This window comes from Ranitomeya imitator, chromosome 2, assembly GCF_032444005.1.
Source record: "Ranitomeya imitator isolate aRanImi1 chromosome 2, aRanImi1.pri, whole genome shotgun sequence".
NCBI classification, from domain to species: Eukaryota; Metazoa; Chordata; class Amphibia; order Anura; family Dendrobatidae; genus Ranitomeya; species Ranitomeya imitator.
Window position 1 is genome coordinate 357,398,676 of NC_091283.1, and position 27,819 is coordinate 357,426,494.

Sequence of the window (27,819 nt, forward strand, 5' to 3'; positions counted from 1 at the left end):
AAACATTTACATTTGGTATCTTTATGTTTGAAGCATGATATGTGGGAAAAGGTTGAAAAGTTCAAGGGGGCCGAATACTTTTGCAAGGCACTGTATAAGCACTTGGTAAGAATTATCATTTTAATTAATACAACTCTGCCCGCCACAGACAAGGAAAGTCGGGACCATATCTCAAACTTTTTCCTCATCATATCTCCCACAGGGTATATACTATCCTTAACCCCTCTCTGACCTTAGACGTACTATCCCGTCGAGGTGCCCTGGGCCTATCTGACCCTCGACGGGATAGTACGTCATAGCAATCGGCCGCGCTCACGGGGGGAGCGCGGCCGATCGCGGCCTGGTGTCAGCTGCCTATCGCAGCTGACATCCGGCGCTATGTGCCAGGAGCGGTCACGGACCGCCCTCGGCACATTAACCCCCGGCACACCGCGATCAAACATGATCGCGGTGTGCCGGCGGTATAGGGAAGCATCGCGCAGGGAGGGGGCTTGCTTCGGGCTTCCCTGAGACCCCCGCAGCAGCGCGATGTGATCGCGTTGCTGCGAGGGTCTCTTACTTCTCCTTCCTCGCTGCAGGCCCGGATCCAAGATGGCCGCGGCATCCGGGTCCTGCAGGGAGGGAGGTGGCTTCACAGCGCCTGTCAAAGCAGGCACTGTGAAGCCTGCAGCTGTGCATGTCAGATCGCTGATCTGACACACTGCACAGCAAGGTGTCAGATCAGCGATCTTAGGGTATGTGCACACGTCCGGATTTTTCGCGTTTTTTTTGCGGATTTTCCCGATAAAAACGCTATAAATCCGCATAAAAAACGCTCAAATAATGCATCCTATCATTTAGAATGCATTCCGCATTTTTTGTGCAGATGTATGCGTTTTTTTCCGCAAAAAAAACGCAATCCGCAAAAAGAATGGCCATGCTCATTCTTTTTGCGGATTTTCTGCGGATTTCATGCATTCAGGAAAAAAAAAAAAAAAAAACGCAAAAAATCCGCGCAAAAAACGCGAGAAAAACGCGAGAAAAACGCGCGGAAAAAAACGCGATTTTCTGGCAGATTTCTCCGGATTTTGTCAGGAAAAAAACCTGACGTGTGCACATAGCCTCACACTATAACATGATGCCCCCCCTGGGGCAATGTTATAGTGTAAAAAAAGAAAAATATTCCAATGTGTAGAAAAAAAAATTTTTAAATTCCCCAAAAATCCCCCCCCCCCCCCCCCCAAAAAAAATATTGTTCCGTTAAATACATTTCTTTATCTAAATTAAAAAAAACAATAAAAGTACACATATTTAGTATCGCCACGTCGGTAAAAACCCCACCTATAAAACTATATCACTAGTTAACCCCTTCAGTGAACACCGTAAAAAAAAACGAGGCAAAAACAACACTTTATTCTCATACCGACAAGCAAAAAGTGGAATAACACGCGATCAAAAAGACGGATATAAATAACCATGGTACCGCTGAAAACGTCATCTTGTCCCGCAAAAAAACGAGCCGCCACACAGCATCATCGGCGAAAAAATACAAAAGTTATAGTCCTCAGAATAAAGCGATGCAAAAATAATTATTTTTTCTATAAAATAGTTTTTATCGTATAAAATTGCCAAAACATAAAAAAATTATATAAATGAGGTGTTGCTGTAATCGTACTGACCCGAAGAATAAAACTGCTTTATCAATTTTACCAAACGCAGAACGGTATAAACGCCTCCACCAAAAGAAGTTCATGAATAGCTGGTTTTCGGTCATTCTGCCTCACAAAAATCGGAATAAAAAGCGATCAAAAAATGTCACATGCCCGAAAATGTTACCAATAAAAACGTTAACTCGTTCCGCAAAAAACAAGACCTCACATGAATTTGTGGACTCAAATGTGGAAAAATTATAGCTCTCAAAATGTGGTAACGCAAAAAATAACTTTTTGCAATAAAAAGCGTCTTTCAGTGTGTGACGGCTGCCAATCATAAAAATCCGCTAAAAAACCCGCTATAAAAGTAAATCAAACCCCCCTTCATCACCCCCTTAGTTAGGGAAAAATACAAAAATTAAAAAAATGTATTTATTTCCATTTTCCCATTAGGGTTAGGGCTAGGGTTAAGGCTACAGTTAGGGTTGGGGCTAAAGTTAGGGTTAGGGTTTGGATTACATTTACGGTTGGGAATAGGGTTGGGGTTAGGGGTGTGTCTGGGTTAGAGGTGTGGTTAGGGTTACCGTTGGGATTAGGGTTAGGGGTGTGTTTGCATTAGGGTTTCAGTTATAATTGTGGGGTTTCCACTGTTTAGGCACATCAGGGGCTCTCCAAACGCGACATGGCGTCCGATCTCAATTCCAGCCAATTCTGCGTTGAAAAAGTAAAACAGTGCTCCTTCCCTTCCGAGCTCTCCCGTGTGCCCAAACGGGTTTACCCCAACATATGGGGTATCAGCGTACTCAGGACCAATTGGACAACAACTTTTGGGGTCCAATTTCTCCTGTTACCCTTGGGAAAATACAAAACTGGGGGCTAAATAATAATTTTTTGTGGGAAAAAAAAAGATTTTTATTTTCACGGCTCTGCGTTATAAACTGTAGTGAAACAATTGGGGGTTCAAAGCTCTCACAACACATCTAGATGAGTTCCTTAGGGGGTCTACTTTCCAAAATGGTGTCACTTGTGGGGGGTTTCTACTGTTTAGGTACATTAGGGGTTCTGCAAACGCAATGTGACGCCTGCAGACCATTCCATCTAAGTCTGCATTCCAAATGGCGCTCCTTCCCTTCCGAGCCCTCCCATGCGCCTAAACAGTGGTTCCCCCCCCCACATATGGGGTATCGGCGTACTCAGGACAAATTGGACAACAACTTTTGGGGTCCAATTTCTCCTGTTACCCTTGGGAACATACAAAATTGGGGGCTGAAAAATATTTTTTGTGGGAAAACATGTTTGTTTTATTTCTACGGCTCTGCATTATAAACTTCTGTGAAGCCCTTGGTGGGTCAAAGTGCTCACTACACATCCAGATAAGTTTCTTATGGGGTCTACATTCCAAAATGGTGTCACTTGTGGGGGGTTTCAATGTTTAGGCACATCAGTGGCTCTCCAAATGCAACATGGCGTCCCATCTCAATTCCTGTCAATTTTGCATTGAAAAGTCAAACGGCGCTCCTTCCCTTCCGAGCTCTCCCATGCGCCCAAACAGTTGTTTACCGCCACATATGGGGTAACAGCGTACTCAGGACAAATTGTACAACAACTTTTGGGGTCCATTTTCTCCTGTTACCCTTGGTAAAATAAAACAAATTGGAGCTGAAGTAAATTTTTTGTGAAAAAAAAGTTAAATGTTCATTTTTATTTAAACATTCCAAAAATTCCTGTGAAACACCTGAAGGGTTAATAAACTTCTTGAATGTGGTTTTGAGCACCTTGAGGGGTGCAGTTTTTAGAATGGTGTCACACTTGGGTATTTTCTATCATATAGACCCCTAAAAATGACTTCAAATGAGATGTGGTCCCTAAATAAAAATGGTGTTGTAAAAATGAGAAATTGCTGGTCAACTTTTAACCCTTATAACTCCCTAACAAAAAAAAAATTTTGGTTCCAAAATTGTGCTGATGTAAAGTAGACATGTGGGAAATGTTACTTATTAAGTATTTTGTGTGACATATCTCTGTGATTTAATTGCATAAAAATTCAAAGTTGGAAAATTGCGAACTTTTCAAAATTTTCGCCAAATTTCCGGTTTTTTTCACAAATAAACGCAGGTAATATCAACGAAATTTTACCACTATCATGAAGTACAATATGTCATGAGAAAACAATGTCAGAATCAACGGGATCCGTTGAAGCGTTTCAGAGTTATAACCTCATAAAGGGACAGTGGTCAGAATTGTAAAAATTGGCCTGGTCATTGAAGTGCAAACCACCCTTGGGGGTAAAGGGGTTAAGGTCTCCAATCGGATTTTGATTAATTATGATGCCTAAATACTTAAATTTTTGTACTACTTGTAAACCACATAACAAGGGTACAGTTATTTTATCTACTAGCGGCATAATCACAGATTTTCTCCAATTAACCCCTTAATGACAGCTAATACGTCTTTTAACTGACCTGAGATATAAGAGAATAGCCTCCCTATACAGGTGACAATCCAGTAGCTGTCGGCTGTACACTATAGCTGAGAACTTGCTGCATCAGCCACGATCAGTGTTTGCACCGTGCAAATCTGTTTAACCCCTTAGATACTGCTGTTAATAGTGACTACATTATTATAAATGGTTAACAGTGTGGGGGCTTCCTCTTTATCCCAGTTGGTGCCCTCAGATCTTGATTGTGTGGTCCTGATATTTGCGATGGCAATTCACGACCAAATAGTGGCCTTAGAGTCTGTCGGCTGTTGTAATCTGTTCAGAAGTTAGAAGCATTTAGGTGGTAAAAATACACATTTTCATTTTTGTCATGCCACTTTGCATTAATTCCTGAAAATCACCTGAAGGGTTAATAAACTACCTGACAGCAGTTTTCAATATGTCAGGGGGTGCTGTTTTTAAAATGATATAACTTTTGGGGGTTTCCCAATATATGGGACCCCTAAAGTCACTTCAAACCTGGATAAGTCTCTAAAAAACTAAATTTTGTAAATTTCCTTGAAAAAATGAAAAATTACTGCTACATTTTTAAACCTCCTAAAATGCTAGCAAAATAAAATAACATTTTACAAATGATGCTGATGTAAAGCAGACATGTGGGAAATGATATTTATTAATGTTTTGCTGTAGTATGACTATCTGGATTAAAGGGATAATCATTCAAAGTTTGAAAATTGCACATTTTTTTTTACATTTTTCTCAAATTTCTGATATTTTTTCTAAATAAACACAAAACATATTGACCTAAATTTACCATAATAGTATAATGTGTCACAAAAAAAACATTCTCAAAATCACTGGGATTTGTTGAAGCGTTCCAGAGTTATTACCACATAAAGTGACACTGGTCAGATTTCAAAAATTTGTCTCCGTCACTAAGGGGTTAATTTTAAGATCAGACAATTCCCCAAAACAATTAATAAGGTCAATTGCCTTTGGAAGAGATTGCTCTATTTTATCCAGAAAGAGTACCAGATCATCCACATATAATCCCACCTTATCAACCCTAGAATTTATATTGATTCCCTCCACCACAGGATCCTGTCTAATTGCAAGTGCAATTGGCTCAATCGCGAGAGCAAAGAGCATTGGGGATAGTGGGCAGCCCTGTCTAGTTCCCCTTCCCAGGTCAAAATACTCCGATAGCAAGCCATTAACAAGGATATTAGCTCTGGGCATATGATAACGTAGTTCAATCCACCTGCAAAATTTGTCTGAGAAACCAAATTTCAGAAGCACACGTTGCAAAAATTTCCACTCCATTGAGTCAAAAGCCTTTGCAGTATCTAAAGAAGTTATCGCCCAAGGCTTTTCATACTTGTGTCCTATCTGAGTTAGAACCTGCACCCTTCTAATATTAGAGGAGGTGGATCTTCCTGACATAAATCCAGATTGATCTTCATGTACTATGCTTAAGGTACCGTCACACTAGACGATATCGCTAGCGATCCGTGACGTTGCAGCGTCCTGGCTAGCGATATCGTCCAGTGTGACACGCAGCAGCGATCAGGCCCCTGCTGTGCTGTCGCTGGTCGGGGAAGAAAGTCCAGAACTTTGTTTCGTCGCTGGACTCCCCGCAGACATCGCTGAATCGGCGTGTGTGACACCGATTCAGCGATGTCTTCGCTGGTAACCAGGGTAAACATCGAGTTACTAAGCGCAGGGCCGCGCTTAGTAACCCGATGTTTACCCTGGTTACCATCGTTAAAGTAAAAAAACAAACACTACATACTTACCTACCGCTGTCTGTCCCCGGCGCTGTGCTTCTCTGCTCTGGCTGTGAGCACAGCGGCCGGAAAGCAGAGCGGTGACGTCACCGCTCTGCTTTCCGGCTGCCCGGCGAACACAGCCAGACCAGAGAAGCAGAGCGCCGAGGACAGACAGCGGTAGGTAAGTATGTAGCGTTTGTTTTTTTACTTTTAGGATGGTAACCAGGGTAAACATCGGGTTACTAAGCGCGGCCCTGCGCTTAGTAACCCAATGTTTACCCTGGTTACCGGGGACCTCGGGATCATTGGTCGCTGGAGAGCTGTCTGTGTGACAGCTCTCCAGCGACCAAACAGCGACGCTGCAGCGATCCGGATCGTTGTCGGTATCGCTGCAGCGTCGCTAAGTGTGACGGTACCTTTAGTATTACTGCTTTAAGCCTATTAGGTATACGTTTAGTGAGTATTTTATAGTCTGTGTTGAGCAGAGATATGGGGTGGTAAAAGCCACACTCCTCAGCAGGTTTATCTGGCTTTGGTATTACAACCATAGTGGCATCATAAAAGGATTGGGGGAGCAAATGTCTTGCAAGTGCTTCAGAAAGGGTTTGCAGGAGAACCGGCCCTATCTGATCTAGATATTTTTTATATAGTTCTATGGGCATGCCATCAGGCCCTGGAGCTTTCCCATTGGAGAGAGACATGGCTGCTTCCCGAATTTCCTCCAATGTGATATCTCTATCTGAAAAGGCCCGATCCTCACAAGAAAGTTTTGGAAACTCTATATGGTCCAAGTATTCGTCAATATCTCCTATAGTATGATTCATTTGGGAGTCCTATAACTCTTTAAAACATTCGTCAAATCTGTTTGCAATTTGGTCAGATAAAAGCAGCGGAGTTCCCTCCACTGTATTGATGGCCAGAATGGATGGAGACATTTCATTTTGTTGGACCATATATGCCAAGAATTTACTCCACTGGTTTCCTAATTCAAAATAAGTCTGTTAAGAAAAAAAAGTTTTCTCTGGGCTTTCTCCTTCAAATGCGTCAGGTACTCCCTCCCTTTACCAAGGCATCTATGCAATAAATCATGAGAGGGATTATTGATATATTCAGGATCCAACAATTTACATTCCTCAGCCAGTCTCTGCTCCCCAATGCAGGATTCCCTTTTAATATATGAAATTGTAGATCTGACACATCCCCCAAAAAAGGCTTTAAGTGTTTCTTACACTACTAATCTATTGGGGAAATCAGCATGGTCTGTTACAAATACCTCTAATTGGTCTACTATTCTATCATGTTCCCCTATAAGGGATAACCAAAATGGGTGTATGCGGAACCTCTTCGGTCTGTTGGGGCCACTTAAATGAAAGCATATCATGGAGCATGATCTGACACTGCCCTAGGGAGCTACTCAATTTCACGCAGATCTGATAGTACAGAATTATAGTATGCATGATCAATTCTGGACAAACAACGAACAGCTGGCATGTAACAGAATTCCTTCTTAAAGGGATGCTGCTGTCTCCACAAATCAACCCAGCCCATCTCCCTTATAAAAGCCTCCAACATAGTAGTGTCCGGACTACTAGGCCTAGAGTTTGCAACGCTCAGTCTATCCAAATAGATGTTAAGAACCATATTAAAATCACCCATGCATAACTTCTTAGCATCAGGATACTGCAATACACAAACCGCAGCTTGCTGAAGTACATCCATTTTAGCCAGTGGCGGGTTATTAAGCAGTACATAAGGCACCATATCTATAAATAATAATAATAATAATAAATCTACTATATAATTGTCTAAGGGTCACTTCCGTCTTTGTCTGTCTGTCTGTGTATCTGTCACGGAAATCCCAAGTCGCTGATTGGTCGCGGCAAAACAGCCACTACCAATCACCCGACGGGCACAGTCCGGCGGCAAAATGGCCGCTCCTTATTCCCCGCAGTCAGTGCCTGCTCCATACTCCCCTCCAGTCAGCGCTCACACAGGGTTAATGGCAGTGTTAACGGACCGCGTTATGCCGCGGTGTAACACACTCCGTTAACGCTGTTATTAACCCTGTGTGACCAACTTTTTACTATTGATGCTGCCTATGCAGCATCAATAGTAAAAAGATCTAATGTTAAAAGTAATTAAAAAAAATAAAAAATGGTTATATACTCACCGTCCGTCGGCCCCTCGGATCCAGAACAGACCTTTCCTGCTCCTCGCGACGCTCCGGTGACCGCTCCATGCATTGCGATCTCGCGAGATGATGACGTAGCGGTCTCGCGAGGCTGCTACGTCATCATCTCGCGAGACCGCAATGCACTCTTGGGACTGGAGCGCGCGAGGAGCATCGGTAAACGCTTCCGGGGGCCTTCCGGAAGGTGAGTATATAACTGTTTTTTATTTTAATTCTTTTTAACAGGGATATGATGCCCACATTGCTATATACTACGTGGGCTGTGCAATGTACTACGTGGGCTGTGCAAAGTACTACGTGGACTGTGCAAAGTACTACGTGGGCTGTGCAAAGTACTACGTGGGCTGTGCAAAGTACTACGTGGGCTGTGCAAAGTACTACGTGGGCTGTGCAAAGTACTATGTGGGCTGTGCAATGTACTACGTGGGCTGTGCAATGTACTACGTGGGCTGTGCAATGTACTACGTGGGCTGTGCAATGTACTACGTGGGCTGTGCAATGTACTACGTGGGCTGTGCAATGTACTACGTGGGCTGTGAAAAGTACTACGTGGGCTGTGCAAAGTACTACGTGGGCTGTGCAAAGTACTACGTGGGCTGTGCAATGTACTACGTGGGCTGTGCAATGTACTACGTGGGCTGTGCAATGTACTACGTGGGCTGTGCAATGTACTACGTGGGCTGTGCAATGTACTACGTGGGCTGTGCAATGTACTACGTGGGCTGTGCAATGTACTACGTGGGCTGTGCAATGTACTACGTGGGCTGTGCAATGTACTACGTGGGCTGTGCAATGTACTACGTGGGCTGTGGAATGTACTACGTGGGCTGTGGAATGTACTACGTGGGCTGTGCAATGTACTACGTGGGCTGTGCAATGTACTACGTGGGCTGTGCAATGTACTACGTGGGCTGTGCAATGTACTACGTGGGCTGTGCAATGTACTACGTGGGCTGTGCAATGTACTACGTGGGCTGTGCAATGTACTACGTGGGCTGTGCAATGTACTACGTGGGCTGTTTAACCCCTTTACCCCCAAGGGTGGTTTGCACGTTATGGACCGGGCCAATTTTTACAATTCTGACCACTGTCCCTTTATGAGATTATAACTCTGGAACGCTTCAACGGATCCCGGTGATTCTGACATTGTTTTCTCATGACATATTGTACTTCATGATAGTGGTAAAATTTATTTGATATTACCTGCCTTTATTTGTGAAAAAAAAAATTTCGCAATTTTCCAACTTTGAATTTTTATGCAATTAAATCACAGAGATATGTCACACAAAATACTTAATAAGTAACATTTCCCTCATGTCTACTTTACATCAGCACAATTTTGGAACCAAAATTTTTTTTTGTTAGGGAGTTATAAGGGTTAAAAGTTGACCAGCAATTTCTCATTTTTACAACACCATTTTATTTTAGGGACCGCATCTCATTTGAAGTCATTTTGAGGGGTCTATATGATAGAAAATACCCAAGTGTGACACCATTCTAAAAGCTGCACCCCTCAAGGTTCTCAAAACCACATTCAAGAAGTTTATTAACCCTTCAGGTGTTTCACAGGAATTTTTGGAATGTTTAAATAAAAATTAACATTTAACTTTTTTTCACAAAAAATTTACTTCAGCTCCAATTTGTTTTACTTTGCCAAGAGTTACAGGAGAAAAAGGACCCCAAACCTTGTTGTACAATTTGTCCTGAGTACGCCGATACCCCATAAGTGGAGGTAAACCACTGTTTGGGCGCATAACAGAGCTTGGAAGCGAAGGAGCGCCATTTGACTTTTTAATGCAAAATTGACTGGAATTGAGATGGGACGCCATGTTGCGTTTGGAGAGCCACTGATGTGCCTAAACATTGAAACCCCCCACAAGTGACACCATTTTGGAAAGTAGACCCCCTAAGGAACTTATCTAGAGGTGTGGTGAGCACTTTGACCCACCAAGTGCTTCACAGAAGTTTATAATGCAGAACCGTAAAAATAAAAAATAATTTTTGTGAAAAAAAATGATATTTTCGCCCCCAATTTTTTATTTTCCCAATGGTAAGAGAAGAAATTGGAACCAAAAAGTTGTTGTACAATTTGTCCTGAGTACGCTGATACCCCATATGTGGGGGTAAACCACTGTTTGGGCGCATGGGAGAGCTCGGAAGGGAAGGAGCGCCGTTTGACTTTTCAATGCAAAATTCACAGGAATTGAGATGAGACGCCATGTTGCGTTTGGAGAGCCACTGATGTGCCTAAATATTGAAACCCCCCACAAGTGACACCATTTTGGAAAGTAGACCCCCTAAGGAACTTATCTAGATGTGTGGTGAGCACTTTGACCCACCAAGAGCTTCACAGAAGTTTATAATGCAGAGCCGTAAAAATAAAACAAAAATTTTTTCCCACAAATATTATTTTTTAGCCCCCAGTTTTGTATTTTCCCGAGGGTAACAGGAGAAATTGGACCACAAAATTTGTTTTGCAATTTGTCCTGAGTGCGCTGATGCCCCATATGTGGGGGGGGGGAACCACCGTTTGGGCGCATGGGAAGGCTCGGAAGGGAAGGAGCGCCATTTGAAATACAGACTTAGATGGAATGGTCTGCAGGTGTCACATTGCGTTTGCAGAGCCCCTAATGTACCTAAACAGTAGAAACCCCCCACAAGTGACCCCATATTGGAAACTAGACCCCCCAAGGAACTTATCTAGATGTGTTGTGAGAATTTTGAGCCCCCAAGTGTTTCACTACAGTTTCTAACGCAGAGCCGTGAAAATAAAAAAAAAAATTCCCCCCAAAATTATTTTTTAGCCCCCAGTTTTGTATTTTGTCGAGGGTAACAGGAGAAATTGGACCCCAAAATTTGTTGAGCAATTTGTCCTGAGTGCGCTGATACCCCATATGTGGGGGGGAACCACCGTTTGGGCGCATGGGAAGGCTCGGAAGGGAAGGAGCGCCATTTGAAATACAGACTTAGATGGAATGGTCTGCAGGTGTCACATTGCGTTTGCAGAGCCCCTAATGTACCTAAACAGTAGAAACCCCCCACAAGTGACCCCATATTGGAAACTAGACCCCCCCACGAACTTATCTAGATGTGTTGTGAGAACTTTGAGCCCCCAAGTGTTTCACTACAGTTTATAACGCAGAGCCGTGAAAATTAAAAAATCCTTTTTTTCCCACAAAACTTATTTTTTAGCCCCCAGTTTTGTATTTTCCCAAGGGTAACAGGAGAAATTGGACCCCAAAAGTTGTTGTCCAATTTGTCCTGAGTACGCTGATACCCCATATGTTGGGGTAAACTCCTGTTTGGGCACACGGGAGAGCTCGGAAGGGAAGGAGCACTGTTTTACTTTTTCAACGCAGAATTGGCTGGAATTGAGATCGGACGCCATGTCGCGTTTGGAGAGCCCCTGATGTGCCTAAACAGTGGAAACCCCACAATTATAACTGAAATCCTAATCCAAACACACTCCTAACCCTAATTCCAACGGTAACCCTAACCACACCTCTAACCCAGACACACCCCTAACCCTAATCCCAACCCTATTCCCAACCGCAAATGTAATCCAAACCCTAACCCTAACTTTAGCCCCAACCCTAACTGTAGCCTTAACCCTAACTGTAGCCTTAACCCTAACTGTAGCCTTAACCCTATCTGTAGCCTTAACCCTATCTGTAGCCTTAACCCTAACGGTAGCCTTAACCCTATCTGTAGCCTTTACCCTAACTTTAGCCTTAACCCTAGCCCTAACCATAACCCTAGCCCTAGTCCTAACCCTAGCCCTAGTCCTAACCCTAGCCCTACCACTAACCCTAGCCCTAACCCTAGCCCTAACCCTAGCCCTAACCCTAGCCCTAGCCCTAACCCTAATGGGAAAATGGAAATAAATACATTTTTAAATTTTTTTTTTATTTTTCCCTAACTAAGGGGGTAATGAAGGGGGATTGATTTACTTTTATAGCGGGTTTTTTAGCGGATTTTTATGATTGGCAGCCGTCACTCACTGAAAGATGCTTTTTATTGCAAAAAATATTTTTTGCGTTACCACATTTTGAGAGCTATAATTTTTCCATATTTGAGTCCACAGAGTCATGTGAAGTCTTGTTTTTTGCGGGACGAGTTGACGTTTTTATTGGTAACACTTTCGGGCACTTGACATTTTTTGATCGCTTTTTATTCCGATTTTTGTGAGGCAGAATTAGCAAAAACCAGCTATTCATGAATTTCTTTTGGGGGAGGCGTTTATACCGTTCTGCGTTTGGTAAAATTGATAAAGCAGTTTTATTCTTCGGGTCAGTACGATTACAGCGACACCTCATTTATATCATTTTTTTTATGTTTTGGCGCTTTTATACGATAAAAACTATTTTATAGAAAAAATAATAATTTTTTCATCGCTTTATTCTGAGGACTATAACTTTATTTTTTTGCTGATGTTGCTGTATGGCGGCTCGTTTTTTGCGGGACAAGATGACGCTTTCAGCGGTACCATGGTTATTTATATCTGTCTTTTTGATCGCGTGTTATTCCACTTTTTGTTCGGCGGTATGATAATAAAGCGTTGTTTTTTTCCTCGTTTTTTTTTTTTTTTCTTACGGTGTTTACTGAAGGGGTTAACTAGTGGGCCAGTTTTATAGGTCGGGTCGTTACGGACGCGGCGATACTAAATATGTGTACTTTTATTGTTTTGGTTTTTTAATTTAGATAAAGAAATGTATTTATGGGAATAATATTTTTTTTTTTTCATTATTTAGAATTTTTTTTTTATTTTATTTTTTACACACTTGTAAAATTTTTTTTTACTTTTTTACTTTGTCCCAGGGGGGGACAATACAGATCGGTGATCTGCCAGTTTGCACAGCACTCTGACAGATCACTGATCTGTCAAACAGTGCTGCAGCGTTACCAAGTGCCTGCTCTAAGCAGGCACTTGGTAAGCCACCTCCCTCCCTGCAGGACCCGGATCTGCGGCCATCTTGGATCCGGGATTTGCTGCAGGGAGGAAGGTAGGAGACCACCGGAGCAACGCGATCACATCGCGTTGCTGCGGGGGTCTCAGGGAAGCACGCAGGGAGCCCCCTCCCTGTGCGATGCTTCCCTGCACCGCCGGCACATCGCGATCATGTTTGATCGCGGTGTGCCGGGGGTTAATGTGCCGGGGGCGGTCCGTGACCGCTCCTGGCACATAGTGCCGGATGTCAGCTGCGATAAGCAGCTGACACCCGGCCGCGCTCCCCCCGTGAGCGTGGCCGATCGCCTATGACGTACTATTCCGTCCTTGGGAAGTAAAGCCCACCCCACATGGACGGAATAGTACGTCTAATGGCAGAAAGGGGTTAATATACTACGTGGGCTTTGCAATATACTGTGTGGCTGTGCAATATACTATGTGGCTGTGCTATATTCTACGTGGGCTCTGCTATATATTACGTGGGCTGTGTTATACACTACGTGGGCTGTGTTATACACTACGTGGGCTGTGTTATACACTACGTGGGCTGTGTTATACACTACGTGGGCTGTGTTATACACTACGTGGGCTGTGTTATACACTACGTGGGCTGTGTTATACACTACGTGGGCTGTGTTATACACTACGTGGGCTGTGTTATACACTACGTGGGCTGTGTTATATACTGCGTGCGTGGGCTGTTATATACTACGTGAGCTGTGTTATATGCTACGTGGGCTGTTATAAACTACGTGGCTGTGTTATATGCTATGTGGGCTGTTATACACTCCGTGGGCTGTGCTATATACTCCGTGGGCTGTGTTATATACTATGTGGCTGTGTTATATACTACGTGGCTGTGCTATATACTCCGTGGGCTATGCTATATACTCCGTGGGCTGTGCTATATACTCCGTGGGCTGTGCTATATACTATGTGGCTGTGCAATATACCACGTGGCTTTGCTATGTACTACATGGCTGTGCTATTTACTGCGTGGGCTGTTATATACAGTGGGGCAAAAAAGTATTTAGTCAGTCAGCAATAGTGCAAGTTCCACCATTTAAAAAGATGAGAGGCGTCTGTAATTTACATCATAGGTAGACCTCAACTATGGGAGACAAACTGAGAAAAAAAATCCAGAAAATCACATTGTCTGTTTTTTTAACAATTTATTTGCATATTATGGTGGAAAATAAGTATTTGGTCAGAAACAAAATTTCATCTCAATACTTTGTAATATATCCTTTGTTGGCAATGACAGAGGTCAAACGTTTTCTGTAAGTCTTCACAAGGTTGCCACACACTGTTGTTGGTATGTTGGCCCATACTACATGGCTGTGCTATATACTACGTTTCCGGCCGCAAACAATCAGCGACAGGCACAGTCCGGACGCGAATTGGCGCCGGATTTGAACCACGCTTCGCTAATTGGTCGCGGCCGGCCGAATCCTGTGTATAAATTTCATTATTCTAAAATCTTCATAAATAAACTGCATACATATTCTAGAATACCCGATGCGTTAGAATCTGGCTATCATCTAGTATTCTCTATAAATGCATAAATAAAAATAAATATTCCTTCCGGGGGTCTCTCTTAACCTTTTGAATCGACCATCGCAGATATTTATGTATCATAATGACTACCACCCTAGAACAGGACGTGTGTGTAGCATGTTTCTGTCATTGTATCCGAGGTTTAATCATTCTGGATATTGTGTCTGGTGTTAGGTGGGTTTCTTGAAGACATATTATCTGAGCCTGTGTTTTACGTATTTGAGAGAATACCATATTCCGTTTCCTAGTGGTCCCCAGTCCCCTAATGTTCCATCAAAGTAGTTTAAGTGACGCTGTCACGGATCGCTGCTCCGTGGTGTCACTTATTCGTCACGTGTCTGCTCTCACACGTGACTTTGGGTTGTGCCTGCAAGGGTTAATCTATCTCCCCACTCTCTGTCCAGCATTCAACCTCTGTCCTATGCTGTAATGGGAGCATAAATCACACACCTTGTGAAATGGTTCCCAGGGATACCTTCCCTCAAGCAGCATTTAGCATCTCCCCTCCAAGACCTCAGAGGTGTCAAGTGTTCCTTTGTTCTTGGCTCTAGCTAGACCCCCTGGTGAGATATGGAGACAGAATTCCTACTCTTCCCAAGGAAGTACATATTAACACCTAGGTGCCACTGGCCTTCAGGACAGATGCTACATTATCAATAGACAGATGTCAGAGGTCACTACACACATATAGATATATATAATATATATACGCACATATTCCACCACACCTCCCTCCTTATGAATGTGCATGGGGGTTGACTTACAGGTCAGCTCCCGAGCACGTATCTGGTTCTGTGCCATCTTGGCGAGAAAGGCCATCGGCATTGCCATGATCAACTCCCTTCTTGTGCTGAATTGTGAAATCATATTGCTGAAGTATCAAACTCCATCTAAGCAATTTCCCATTGTCCCCAACTACTCGGTTGAGCCAACTCAGTGGGTTATGATCTGTGATCACGGTGAAGTTGCGCCCATAAAGGTATGGCTGCAGCTTCTGCAGAGCCCACACAATTGCCAAACATTCTTTTTCAATGGTGGCATAAGCCACTTCTCTGGGCAGGAGTTTCCTGCTTAGGTACAGAATTGGGTGTTCCTCTCCTTGTTGGTTCACCTGGCTGAGAACTGCACCTAGCCCATAGGTGCTGGCATCTGTCTGCACTACAAACCGGCGAGTGAAATCTGGAGCCTGCAGGACGGGTGAACTAACCAATGCCGACTTTAGGGCAGAAAATGATTCCTCACACTGAGGACTCCAGGAGACAATTTTAGGAAGTCTCTTCCTGGTCAGATCAGTTGATGGTTTGGCCAGAGTACTGTAGTTTGGTACAAACCTCCTATAGTAGCCAGCCGTACCCAGGAAGGACAGTACCTGCTTCTTGGTTCGTGGGGTGGCCCAGGCTGTAATGGCTTCTACCTTCCCTGGCTCAGGTTTTAGCAGTCCTCCCCCCACCCGGTGTCCCAGGTATTGAACTTCCTGCATGGCTACCTGACACTTCCCTGGCTTAACGGGAAGACCTGCAGTTTTAAGCTTTTGCAACACCTGCGAAAGATGTACGAGGTGTTCCTCCCAAGAATCACTAAAGATGTAACATAGTAACATAGTTAGTAAGGCCGAAAAAAGACATTTGTCCATCCAGTTCAGCCTATATTCCATCATAATAAGTACCCAGATCTACGTCCTTCTACAGAACCTAATAATTGTATGATACAATATTGTTCTGCTCCAGGAAGACATCCAGGCCTCTCTTGAACCCCTCGACTGAGTTCGCCATCACCACCTCCTCAGGCAAGCAATTCCAGATTCTCACTGCCCTAACAGTAAAGAATCCTCTTCTATGTTGGTGGAAAAACCTTCTCTCCTCCAGACGCAAAGAATGCCCCCTTGTGCCCGTCACCTTCCTTGGTATAAACAGATCCTCAGCGAGATATTTGTATTGTCCCCTTATATACTTATACATGGTTATTAGATCGCCCCTCAGTCGTCTTTTTTCTAGACTAAATAATCCTAATTTCGCTAATCTATCTGGGTATTGTAGTTCTCCCATCCCCTTTATTAATTTTGTTGCCCTCCTTTGTACTCTCTCTAGTTCCATTATATCCTTCTTGAGCACCGGTGCCCAAAACTGGACACAGTACTCCATGTGCGGTCTAACTAGGGATTTGTACAGAGGCAGTATAATGCTCTCATCATGTGTATCCAGACCTCTTTTAATGCACCCCATGATCCTGTTTGCCTTGGCAGCTGCTGCCTGGCACTGGCTGCTCCAGGTAAGTTTATCATTAACTAGGATCCCCAAGTCCTTCTCCCTGTCAGATTTACCCAGTGGTTTCCCGTTCAGTGTGTAATGGTGATATTGATTCCCTCTTCCCATGTGTATAACCTTACATTTATCATTGTTAAACCTCATCTGCCACCTTTCAGCCCAAGTTTCCAACTTATCCAGATCCATCTGTAGCAGAATACTATCTTCTCTTGTATTAACTGCTTTACATAGTTTTGTATCATCTGCAAATATCGATATTTTACTGTGTAAACCTTCTACCAGATCATTAATGAATATGTTGAAGAGAACAGGTCCCAATACTGACCCCTGCGGTACCCCACTGGTCACAGCGACCCAGTTAGAGACTATACCATTTATAACCACCCTCTGCTTTCTATCACTAAGCCAGTTACTAACCCATTTACACACATTTTCCCCCAGACCAAGCATTCTCATTTTGTGTACCATGTGTAAGATGGCTATATCATCAAGATAAGCGATGGCAAAACCATCACATCCTTCCAATAAGTGATTGACCAACCTCTGGAAGGTGGCAGGGGCATTCTTCATACCAAAGGGCATCACCAGAAACTCAAACAGCCCGAATGGCGTTATAAAGGCAGACCTCTCCTGAGCTTCTCTGGTCAGGGGTATCTGCCAATATCCCCTACTCAGGTCCATGATGGTAAGGTACGATGCTTTAGATAGCTGCTCTAACAGCTCATCTATCCTCGGCATGGGGTAGACCTCACATGTAGTCAATACATTTAATTTCCTGTAGTCTACACAGAACCGGGTAGTACGGTCCTTTTTTGGGACAAGAACCACAGGCGAGGCCCAGGCACTCTGGGATTTTTGTATCACCTTGAGTTTCAGCATCTCCTCTACCTGTTCCCTCATGTGTGCCTTCACCTCTGCCGACACACGGTACGCCGACTGCCGTACTGGGGGATTAGTACCAGTGTCCACATGGTGAACTGCTAAGTGTGTCCTCCCAGGCTCCCCTGTGAAGACTTCATTGAACTCGCTGAGCGCCCCCATCAGCTCAGACCTCTGACTGTGGGGTAGCTCAGGGTTAAACTCTGCTGACTCCAGGTACTCCATGCAGGCTACAGACAGGTAAGACACAGGCCTCCCTGCCATGATGAGCCTTCAACATATTTACATGAAAGACTTTCTGACGCTTTGCATGCTCATCTAGGGTCACCACATAATTAACATCATTCAGCCGCTTATGTACAGTATATGGTCCCTCCCATGCGGCCTGCAATTTGTTCTGTAACATAGGGACCAACACCCAAATCTTCTGCCCTTCCTCGTAGGCCCTTAGTCTGGCATTACGGTCGTACCAGACCTTCTGGTTGATTTGGGCCTGGGTCACGTTCTCATGGACCAGGTTGCTCAGTTTCTGCATTCTCTCTCTGAGCCGCAGTACATATTCGACCACTGAGACTCTAGTAGTGCTGGGGTCGTCCTCCCAACAGTCCTTAATCAAATCAAGTGGCCCCCTGACCCTCCTCCCATAGACCAGTTCAAAGGGGGAGAATCCAGTAGACGCCTGGGGTACCTCTCTGTAGGCAAACAGCAGATGGGGAAGGTACCGCTCCCAGTCTCTCCCTTCAGTCTCCACCAACATTTTGAGCATTTGCTTTAATGTCCCATTGAAGCGCTTGCAGAGTCCGTTGGTTTGGGGATGATAGGCGCTGGCCACAAGATGCTGTACTTGTATTCTTTCACAGAGGCTTTCCATCAGATCAGACATGAACTGGGTTCCCTGATCGGTCAACATTTCCCTGCGGAAACCCACACGAGAGAACACAGTCAGTAAAGCATCCGCCACTTTGTCTGCTCGGATGGAGGATAGTGCCACAGCTTCCGGGTATCGTGTAGCATAGTCCACCACTGTGAGGATGTACTTTTTGCCAGAGCTGCTAGGGATTGCAAGTGGCCCTATGATATCCAAAGCCACTCGCTGGAAAGGTTCATCGATCACAGGCAGTGGTATCAATGGAGCTTTCTGTATATTCCCGGACTTTCCAACTCGCTGACAAACTACACATGATCGGCAGTAATTGGCAATATCTGTCCCCATCTTGGGCCAATAGAAGTTATGTGTCAGGCGAGCTTTAGTCTTTTGTATTCCAAGGTGTCCGGCCAAAGGAATTTCATGGGCAATCCTCAATAATTGTTCCCTAAATGGATAAGGGACGATCAGCCGCCGTTCATAGTCCCAAGATTCTGTAGTATCCGTGGGGATAGTCTCTGTATACAGTCTGCCCTGGTCCCAGTATACTCTCTCTTTGCCAGAAGCAGCAGGGGGTTGGTCTGCAAGACATCTGAGCTCCTCCAGACTGGCATCTGTCTGCAGGGCCTCCTGGAAGCTCTGACGGTCAGCCTGCAGGCCCCGGCCTAGTGTGACTGCCAGGCTCTGGTCTGAAGCTGAGTTTTCAGTGTCTGTTATCAGGGACCTTGGTGGGTCTGCCATGTATGGAGGCTCCGGGACCACAGTATGGGCCTCCTGTTCTGGCAGTTCTGTCTGAGACTCATCCTCTAATCTCTGGGCCTGAGTCTGAGCGGCAGCCTGACTCCGGGTCACAGCTGCCACATATTTACAGTCCTGTGCATTGGGACATTTTCCCTCCTCGCACGGGATCTCAGGTGGGTCACTTTCTTCCACCTTCTCTGCATCATTCACTTGCAAGGGAGGAACATAGTGGGACACCATCCTCCCCAGGTCCGTGCCTAGCAACACATTGGTGGGAATAGCCTCTGATACTCGCACTTCTCTCAGTCCTTTCCCTGCTCCCCAATCCAGGTACACACGGGCCATGGGCACGGCGGGGCTGACCCCTCCAATCCCGGTTATAGACATCGTCTTTCCTGGTATGATATCGGCAGGGGTTATCATGGCTGGATGCACCAGGGTCACCTCTGCCCCAGTGTCTCTGAGACCAATGGTGACTTTATTGCCAACAGTGACAGATTGACAGTTCTCATTTGCCCTCACATCAGAGCCGGCTACAAAGAGGACAGACGGTGGGGGCACAGTCGGCTTTGTGGTGGTAGTTGGTCGTTTCTCCCTATCAGGGCAGACAGCGCTAACATGTCCCACTTTGTTGCAGGAGAAGCACCGGCGTGCATCGCCTAGAGAATGTCTATTTCCCGGGGCCCCATAGGAGGTGGGCTTGGACAGCACTGGTGATCGGCCGGCAGAGGGAGAAGGGTCCCCATTTCGCTTACCTCCCCTCCAGCTGAATCCCGATGGCTTCCGCACCTCAGGCATCCTGTTAGCCACATAGCTGTCCGCAATCCTTGCAGCCTGATCCGCAGTTTGTGGCTCCCGATCACACACAAATTGTCGTACATCCGTGGGGCACATGTGAAGAAATTGATCCTTCACCATAAGATCTGTTAAGTCCTCAAAACTGTTGACAGAAAGTGCCCACAACATCCGCATAGCTGTCAGTTGATCCACGTTGTAGGTTCTGGAACTTTCTACGATACACTTCTGGTGTCAGATTGTATTTCCTGATCAGGGCCTCCTTTATGGCCTCATAATTCGCATCTAGCTCTGGTGGGAGGCCAGCAAAAACTTCCAGGGCTTTGCCTCTCAACCCTGGGGTTAGATACTGTGCCCACTGCTCACGGGGTAGATGGTACTGCCTGCAGGTTTTTTCAACCCCCCGCAGGAAAGTATCTAAGTCCGTATCCTTCTCCATCACAGGGAAGTTTTCAAGACTTGGCCTCCTTGGATTTATGTCCTGGGAGGGGGTTATCTGAGGACTGATACCCCGCTCTAGTTGAGCCATCTGAAGCTGGAAAGCTCTCTCCTCCCGGCGTTCTGCAGCCTCTCTCTCAGCCTGTCGGTCTGCAGCCTGTCAGTGCTGTAGAATAAGCTGCATGCGCAGATTGGGATCACTTGTTCCCAGCCGTTGTAAGTCCATTTGCAAAGTACAGTCCATAGGCTCATCAGCACTGGCATTGCTGACATTTCCATCAGGCATCTCCGGTGCAAGAGCTGGCATTGCTGGGTCTCTCTGAGGTGGGCTCTCTCCTTGCCCTGATGTTCCAGCACTTTGCTCTATGTCCTGCTCGACCAAGGCACGTATCAGCAGTTCCTTGGATCTGTCGGCTCTCTCTATTCCTCTCTGCTCACAGAGGTTGGTCAGAGCTTCCTTGCTCTGCTTCTTGCACTGGGCTGCCATATCGATGAACAGCCTTTGCCAAATAAAAGATAGAAAAGAAAAACGGGGAGGGGAAACTGTTTGCAAGTATGTCTAAGTAAGCACTGAGTTGAACCTTGAAGAACTGGTGCACTCCTCGCAAGGATACCAATTCTTTAGTACAGGGAATAATTACTTAAACCCTGCACTAATGCTCTAATAGAAATAATTCTATCCCACTGCTCTGCCACCAATTGTCACGAATCGCTGCTCCGTGGTGTCACTTATTCGTCACGTGTCTGCTCTCACACGTGACTTTGGGTTGTGCCTGCAAGGGTTAATCTATCTCCCCACTCTCTGTCCAGCATTCAACCTCTGTCCTATGCTGTAATGGGAGCATAAATCACACACCGACCCAGGCCACACACCCGCTCATACGCGCTGCCACCACTCATCGAAGACACAGGCGATGAGTCCCAGAAATAACTAATCAAAATATGTCTATCACTCATAAGGCTCACACACCTCTAGGCTATGGATTCTTTAGAACATTCAAGGTTCAACTTATTAAAGTTTATACTTTAATAGAAAAAGGTTAAATGCTTACAAGAAAATGGTATAAAAATATGATAATAAAAAGACATACAACTTATGCAAAACAGTATAAAATAAAGAGGAGAAAACTTACAGAAATCATCTAACTTGTAGTCTGCTTTCTGCTCCCTGAGGGGGGGGGGGGGGTGAGTGTAGTTGTGGAACACATCAGCTTTTCAGGCTGCCCTCACATGTGAACACCATTCTCTGTCTGCAGCCTAAATTTATAACTTTGGTCTGAGGTCAGGTTTCTAGACCGGCCCCTCAGGCCAATATCATAACTGCTGCCTGTTTGATTGGGCCACGGCCGCGTACTAATGAATATATATTATTTTCCTCTGGAGACATGTGTGAAATGGTTCCCAGGGATACCTTCCCTCAAGCAGCATTTAGCATCTCCCCTCCAAGACCTCCAGAGGTGTCAAGTGTTCCTTTGTTCTTGGCTCTAGCTAGACCCCCTGGTGAGATATGGAGACAGAATTCCTACTCTTCCCAAGGAAGTACATATTAACACCTAGGTGCCACTGGCCTTCAGGACAGATGCTACATTATCACTAGACAGATGTCAGAGGTCACTACACACATATAGATATATATATAAAATATATATACACACATATTCCACCACAGACGCCATATAGACTTTGTAGAGAATTTTTGCACAGAATAATACTCACTTTTGGAGTGTTCATATCCATCACATACAAACCATTCCTGGACTGTAAAGTATAGGTGCAATGCTGGTCATTAACTAAATTTCCAATTGAATTAAAGGGAACCTGTCACCCCCAAAATCGAAGATGCTGTAGATAAGCCGATGTATCCTGTATCCTGAAAGATGAGAAAAAGAGGTTAGATTATCCTCGCCCAGGGGCGGTCCCGGTTCTGTTCTGGTCCAATGGGCATTGCGGTCCGGTCCGGGGCCCTTCATCTTCTTACAATGACGTCCTCTTCTTGTCCTCACGCTGCGGCTCTGGCGCAGGCTTACTTTGCCCTGTTGAGGGCAGAGCAAAGTACTGCAGTGCGCAGGCGCCGGGAAAGGTTAGAGAGGCCCAGCGCCTGCGCACTGCAGTACTTTGCTCTGCCCTCAACAGAGCAAAGTACGCCTGCACCGCAGCATGAGGATAAGATTAGGATGTCATCCTATGAAGATGGGAGGCCCCGGACCGGACCACGATGCTCATCGGACTGGACCGCCCCCCCCCCCCCCTCCCAGGTGAGTATAATCTAACCTCTTTTTCTCATCTTTCAGGATACATCGGGGGCTTATCTACAGCATTACAGAATGCTGTAGATAAGCCCCTGATGCCGGTGGGCTTACCTCATCTTCAATTTTGGGGGTGACGGGTTCCCTTTAAGAAACATTGACCAGTAATTATCATAAAAGTACGTACAAGAGATGCCTATAAACGTCTCCAAACTGAAGCATAGGCATAATTAGAATTCTCATACTCTTTTTCCATCAATCCGAACCACCAATGACAAGTATATCAGATGTAGTGCATACCTTAAAGTGATTTCCCCAACTCCCCTCCCCCCCTCCATTTCTCCCCCCCCCCATACCTCGGGAGGGCACCCACAGAATTATTGGTCCGATCCCTTAGTTTTTACTAGACCCCAAGGATAACCAATTTCTCAGACCAGGAAGCATGACATTAGCTCCCCAGAGATGGGCGCCCTGCCATACCCCATTACAGATTCTTCTGTCAACCTCCCTTCGAACAGGATCTTGGGTGGCTATATACTCAAGACATCACCACAATCCCAAAGGGAAGTCTATTCAGAAGGGGGGAGATGTGACAATATCAGCTCAACTATTAACAAATCTATATGGAAATAAGCAGTAATAAAAGTGTAACAATTAGCCATTACAGTGACCCAGTCCAGGCATGAGTGTAAGTATTGCAAGAGATTAAGAGCAATAGTATGTTAAGGTCAAGTCAGTGTTCACCATCAGGAGTGTAAAGTTCAGCGCACAAAATAAAATTTTACCATATTGACATGGATTATTATTACTACTTCTGGCGACTTTCTCTCTTGGAGATCCACTCCTGCTTCCGTCGGGTTCTGAAAGAAAAATACTCTCTCACCATCTACTACCCTAAGCCTGGCTGGGTACGCCATTGAATAAATCACATTGGAACTTTTCAGGCGTCTCTTAACCGAAGTTAAACGAGGCTCTTCCTTTCTGCAAATCTGCTAAAAAGTCTGGAAACAACATTACAGTGACACCTTCATGTTTAATAACTTGGGCCTTTTGTGCCAATTGCAGGATATTATCTCTGTCTTTCCAGTTGAAAAATCTGGCCAGTAGGGGTCTAGGAGGAGCCTCCTGGAGGATTTGGTTTCCCAGGTACACGGTGTGGTATACTTAGGCAGGAGTTCGGTGTTGGTGCAAATGCCGGGGAGAGCTCAGCGATGCACGCCTCAGCGTCCTGGCCACGCCCCTAAGTTTTTGTGTTTTTTTACTAAACTTTTATATTTTCTTTTTTTATTTTTATCTCCTTCTGGATTCTTTTCTTCTATTTTATCCTTTCTTCTAGTCTAAATTTAATAATAAAAAAAATTCCCCAAAAAGTCACACAAACACCTAAATAAAATTTGATACATACACCACGCACATGAAAAAATGTTTTGCTTGTCCTTAACAAGGTATTCAGCTAAGGAGACATAAGTCTTCCTTGCCTCCGACACTGAGAGTGAGGGAGAGGATGCTACCTTCCTTTTATTTTTCCTTCTCCTCTTCATCAAATGATACTGAACCGCCACGCAGACTCCCTTGGATAGAAAAAGAGATCTCGCCCATATTTAGTCACCCCGTATAGACCTCACCTCACGAAAATTATAAGCCACAGATTCCTGATTTTGTGGTGCAATCAGGAATCCAGTTTGACATTACTGGCTCCATAGAAATTGACTTTTCCAAAGTCTTTTTCACTGACAATTTTTTACTTCTCATTGTGTCCCAGACAATTCTGTACACCCAACAATTTTTATCCCAAAATCCCACTTCATCATTTGACAACTGGACCTCTGTAGACTCCATGGAAATGAAGTTTTGGTACCTTGTTCTCCACATGGGGAAAGTGAAGAAGACCGAAATTCATCAATATTAGATCACTGCCTCACAGATGGTATAAGACTTACGCGTTTAGCAACAAGTTTTTATATGGTAAATTTAAATTTACAGAACCTATTTTGGGGGTAAAAAAAATCACTTTTGAAAGTACTTTGAGAGGCCTAGAATTTAGAAAATACAAAATCAGGAGTCCTCAATAAATGGGCCAGGATCACAAAAGCATCAAATACTCAAGCCGGAAGCTGAGAACGCAGAACTGAACCAGAGGAGAACAAGGCTGAATCTGGGAGCTTCCAGCAATATACTTTAAGCTTTAATAGCGAGTGTTGCTTTTCAATTACTGAAAGCGGGGAGGTAATTATTACAGTTGGACAGCACACACACCCATACTGCCAGACTGGATGGTAGTATTAGTCCCGGCCATCCTATTCTTAGTGGCTGGTTCCAACGTCTCCTCCATCACTTGGGCCGCCTGCAGAATGAATCATGGTCGCCACTGGTGATAGAAGCGGACATTACAGGAGCAGATTCCAGAGGATATGTGACACACCATTTGTAATGTTACAGAATGGCAGAAAACCAGAGCAGTAGAACACATCATAAGGTGACTCCATTTAGTAAATCATAACCATCAGTTATTCTATAGGAGTAATGACTATTTTGACACCTGAGTGGAGGTTTTTTTTTTGCAGCATAATTAAACTTTTTTATTAGTATCATTTTCACCTACATAACATTTTTTGGTGGCTTTTTATTCCGATATTTGGTAGGCAGAATTAACAAACAGTTGATCACTACATTCCACTTGTTCATGCTATGATGTCTTCTATTAGACTGTGAACTGTCATTGTCTTCATGAATAATTCAGTTTTACTACATAGCTTCTCATTTCTATGGACATTTTGAGTAGAAATGTTCAAAATATGAATTTCAGTCATATTTTATTAAAAAAATAATAATTTGTTTTATTCTTGGCAGATGACTGTACCGGGAGATCAGAGGAACAATTGATATCTTCAATTTTTAATTCAGATAACATCGGGATCACACAGGATACAATTGAAGTGACTGCCATTACTCCAGATATACCATCATCCCTTCACAGCAAATATCTATTGTCTGATCCTTTGGAAAAGGTCTTATCTTATGATTCATTACACACTACTAATACAGCTAATAGTCAGAAAAGAGGCATTAAAAAAAGAACTGTTCTTAAAGCAAAGAAGACAATTTCAGAACATGGACATGGTTTTCCCCTTGAAACATCTTTTGTTAAACATCAAAAAATTCACATAGAGGAGAAGAGATTTTCTTGTTCCAGATGTGGGAGAAATTTTAATCAGGAATCAGATCTGGTTAGGCACCAGATAACTCATATTGGGGAGAATCCATATTCATGTTCAGAATGTGGTAAATGTTTTAAAGTGAGATCAAAACTTAACAGACATCAGAAAACTCACACAGGTGAGAAGTCACATCAGTGTTCGGAATGTGGGAAATGTTTTAACCGGAAATCTTATCTTGTTATTCACCAGAGAACTCACACAGGGGAGCAGCCATATTCATGTTTAGAATGTGGAAAATGTTATGGACACAGATCACATCTTGTTACACACCAGAGAACTCACACAGGGGAAAAACCGTTTTCATGTTCAGAATGTGGGAACTGTTTTGTATATAAATCACATCTTGTTAGACACCAGAGATCTCACACAGGGGAGAAGCCTTTTTCATGTTCAGAATGTGGGAAATGTTTTAGCCGGAATTCTTGTCTTGTTATTCACCGAAGAACTCACAGTGGGAAGAAGGCACATTCATGTTCAGAATGTGGAAAATGTTATGGACAAAGATCACATCTTGTTACACACCAGAGAGTTCACAAAGGGGAAAAGCCTTTTTCATGTTCAGTATGTGGGAAATGTTTTGTAGAGAAATCACATTGTGTTAGACACCAGAGAACTCACACAGGGGAGAAGCCTTATACCTGTTCAGAATGTGGGAAATGTTTTACTAGTAAACCACTTCTTGTTGCACATCAAAGAACTCACACAGGGGAGAAACCATATTCATGTTCAGAATGTGGGAAATGTTTTTTATATAAATCATATCTTGTTAGACATCAAAGAACTCACACAGGGGAGAAGCCTTTTTCATGTTCAGAATGTGGGAAATGTTTTGCACGTAAAGTACATCTTAATAAACACCAGAAAATTCACACTGGGGATAAACCATATTCATGTTCAGAATGTGTGAAAAGTTTTTTATATAAATCATATCTTGTTAGACATCAGAAAACTCACACAGGGGAGAAGCCTTTTTCATGTTCAGAATGTGGGAAATGTTTTACAAGTAAATTATTTCTTGTTGCACATGAAAGAGTTCACACAGAGGAGAATCCATATTCATGTTTAGAATGTGGGAAATGTTTTTTATATAAATCATATCTTGTTAGACACCAGAGAATTCATACTAGGAAGAAGCCTTTTGTTCAGAATGTGAGAAATGTTTTACCCAAAAATGGCACCATCTTGAACATCTAAAATCTCACACGGAGGGACCCATTATCAGACCTAGAATGTGAAAAATGAAAGTATATTTTGTTGACCATCAAAAAAAATGCTCACAGGGAGAAACTACAATAGAGAAAATAAGTATTTGATACAATGTCGATTTTGTTTGTGTACCTACGATAAAAATTACAGACCTCTCCATTCTTTGTAGGTGAGACAACTTGGGAAATCGGCAGTGTATCAAATACTTATTATTTTCCCCATTGTATATATGTTACTGACAAAAACCACATAACAGACAGTCTTATAATAAAATGCGAAGGGAAATTACTTTACTGCATTTCTTGGACTATTAGATGCATTTTTAACACATAAAAATCTGGCTAATAAGTTAGCCTCTCTTGTAGTCTGGAGGCAGTCTCCTGTGATGGAGGATAACACCGAGACAGTGTAAATGTGCATATGTAGCAGAGCTGTGTGTATGTAAATGTGTAGCTGTAGCAGAGCTGTGTGTGAATGTAAATGTGCAGATGTAGAAGAGCTGAGTGTGCATGCACTGTCCAGCATTGTTTTGTGTGGGTGTGTGTGTATATATATATGTGATCTGCAGTGTTCATTTATGTCAGTTCTGTGACATTATATGTAAATATAACACATTGTGCAGAGAAACACT

General features: G+C 43.8%; 1 pseudogene; it reads left to right on the top strand.

Annotated features, from left to right (window-relative positions):
* The window catches only part of LOC138663815 (zinc finger protein 182-like), a 48,734-nt pseudogene extending 21,378 nt beyond the window's left edge, over positions 1–27,356 (top strand).
* The last annotated feature ends 463 nt before the right edge of the window (positions 27,357–27,819 follow it).